Here is a 3,402-nt window from a genome sequence, read left to right on the forward strand (position 1 = left end):
GGATTCCCACAGGGTTCACTTCTAGGACCACTTCTCTCTTTAATCTACCTTTATGACATCATCGGGTATCGTTGAAATTATTGATTTTTGCTGACGTTTCATTTTGCAGGGAATTCCACAACGAAGACCATAAGTTGTCACTTTAATAGGACCAGGATTGGCTTAAAAGTTGGGCGGATAACAATGAATTTAATTTCACCGCTTCAAATAGCAAAGCAGTTCATTTGAAACATGTTACGAACTATGCATATAACTCAGGTAATGATTCTTGAAAGTTGTGTGAAGTTGAAAACATTTCTAGGAGTCCCGATAACTATAATATGAAGCCTTATGTTGACTGCGACAAAACTGCCTCTCTACCGAACCTTACACTGATAACGAAGAGTGCTTTTGACAATTTTGACGGTAGAAGTTTCCCCTCGATCATCAGCAGTTTGACCCGGCTCCATTTAAGTTATGGAAATATAGTGTTCCTTGACACAATTCATAAAGATAAAAATATACAGAAACGCATCTAAAGGGAAGTCACAAAACCAGTTTGAGGACTCGAATTCCAACCTTACGAAAAAAGCCCCAAATCACCGGATCCTTACCAGTCATTATACAGGTGCCTTGAAGGTGAACTGCTAATGATTGTTGCACCCTAAATACTCTTGAGCACCCACTTTAATACTTACTTAATCTCGGTCCTAACCCAGGATTCCTTCCAGAGAAAACTTGGGATACTCTAAAGAACTTACGAAAATATTTCTGTATTATCCACCAACTTTTCTCTCCAGCTCGTTGAATGTGCCTAGGTTCCTACTTTCAGGCATCGGTAACCAACTGCTGCTAGATACAGAGGTCCGTTAAGTGAAAGCTTCGTCTACTCCATCACCACCATTCGAACAATTTGAAGTCAGTAATAAATAACGATTCAAAAAAGCATTCTAAAGTGAACTTAATATTTTATTTATTAGTATCTTGTCAATGATGAGAAATGCTGTAGACCTTTTAATTTGAAAAAGTGAAGTGTTTTGAAAGAAACCTAAATAAAAGCCTGATTATAAACAAGTGATATAGAGATTGAGGAGTGTCACTGATACTCCTTTGCACTGAGTTTATATCGTGAGGCAACTCTAATAAATAATGCTCGAAATCCAGGTTAACATAATTTCACAACGATGAATGGCATATTACACTACTACACGGTAACTTATAACATTTTTTAAGGTAGCTCCACAATCCACCACATGATATGTTTTGAATGGTGATAGAGTTTTCGGAAACAAGATATATTATTTTGATCAGACTTATCATCTTGGTTTTAGATTGAAACTGGTATATTATGAAGTTCATTATCAAGTCGTTAACTTGATGAGTGATTTTTTCAGTGATAAGCGATATGGGGTGTAGATAAATGGGGCTTTCTCAACGCAGAGATCAGTAGAATGTGAAATCCCTAAGGTACGGTCTTTCGGTTTTTTCTTTTTTATTGTTTTCTGTTAGTGACTTACCAAATGTAGCTAAGTCATCTGTCTTACTTTCTAAAAATGATCTAAGGAGGGGTTACTCGTTTCCCGGATTCTTGGGATTTTGTTTAGGCCAAGCACATGGCTGCATCCAATTGGTTGGGTTGACACCAAACTTCCAGTGATACCAACAGAACTGCCCAGATTGTCTGGACATTTGTGAACTGAGTCTTGGCCGTTGTGGAGACCTGTTTCAGTAAGACTTTTAACACTCGCAATTAGTCCTTCTATGGCTGGGTCTTTTTCTGGTTCTTCTTCTTGTGTGTGGTTTATCGTGCATGACCCAGTTTGAGGATCTCTTTCCCTTATTCTATCGGCTATACGTGCTAAGTGAGATAAGGAGGTTTCAGGATCTTGTGCATCCAAACAGTGTTGGGCGTAGCATGGGAGAGCTTGTATCCGTCCTTGTTTTAGGACTGCTGTACCCACTGTGTTATCACCCACTAAGACCTAGAGGTGACGTAAAAACTGCGACAGGGACCGGTCACCCAATGTTCCTCTTTGGAAAAGCCTTTGGATTCTTTGACAGTCTGTTAATGATAAACCGTTCATTATCTCTCGTATGTATGGTTGTGGTGATGGTGGGCTTAAAATCAAGTCACGGACTTCTTTTGCGACTGAAGGAGGAGTGAGAGAACATGAGTCTCTATAGCGAATTCCTTAAGATTTGATATTGCGTCTCGTGAAATAATGCTCTAGTTGAGCAAACCATAACTCAGGGTCACTACGATCAAATTTATGTTTCACAGGGCTCACCAGTTTCGTGTCTTTAGGTAACCCTCGTGCTATTGACAGAAGAAACAGACTAGTGGTGAGTAGGTCTTTATTTAGATCTTCGCGCAGTCACACTGGAGCGTGGGACTCCCTGTTCAGACAAACAAAGCCTCTCAGCATTAAATATAAGATAATAGGAAATATAACGCCTATACAAAATAAAGAAGTGAATGAAATCTACTGTTTAACATATGCTTAGTTGTTTGAGGTCAACTCTTAACCAATCAACCTAAGCTGCTATAAACTTTACACAGTAAGTCAGATAGAATAATATTATAGGATGACCGAAATCCACTGATTGAATTGATTTGCAAGTGGTCATTAGAGTTTAACTCTAACAAGATGATGAGTGTGATGCGAAAAAGTGAATGCGATGATTCATATCATTACACAACGGGTGAATTTTAACTGTACAAAGCCAATGACTATGAAGATCTAGGAGTCATAATGAGCGACGTCTTAGAACTATGAGTAATTAAAAGGCTATATGACTTAGTGTCTTATTGACTATTCGCATGTTATTTCATTACCTGGAATAAGACGTTTTCAGACTGTCAACCGATGTTGTAAGGATGCATTCTTAATACGGGACTCAAGCAGCGAGTCCTCAATTCAATTATGAAGCGGAATATCTAAATGACTTTAACGGGGAGGTACCAAAATGGTGAAAGATCTCTCTGGCCTGCATTATGAAAACAGACTGAAACGCATCAACCTATTTACATCATCTCACTGTATGTACGATGTGATCTAGTACTGGCTTACTGTATACTGAACGATGATCTCGGTATTAATGTCTCATCTTTTCATTTCATATGGGACTGATTATCTAAGAGGAAGTAGTTGGAAAATCCAAGACCAGAACCAAATCACTTAAGTCTGGATTTCTTTTTCTCCCACTGAGTGATTAATTACTAGAACCCGCTACCAGGGCACATAATATCAGCATCTTTTGTTAACACATTCAAAGTGAGATTGGATCTTCACAGTATTACAGATTTCAAGGATTAATATAGGTCGATCGACCTCATAACCTTACCAATAAAGACCGGAATCCTTTGTCTTTTCACATAGCACCAAATTTCCCAGGCTGGATGTTTAAAGCGGTCGTTAGTAC

Source organism: Schistosoma haematobium, chromosome 1, assembly GCF_000699445.3.
Source record: "Schistosoma haematobium chromosome 1, whole genome shotgun sequence".
In the NCBI taxonomy this organism is placed as follows: Eukaryota; Metazoa; Platyhelminthes; class Trematoda; order Strigeidida; family Schistosomatidae; genus Schistosoma; species Schistosoma haematobium.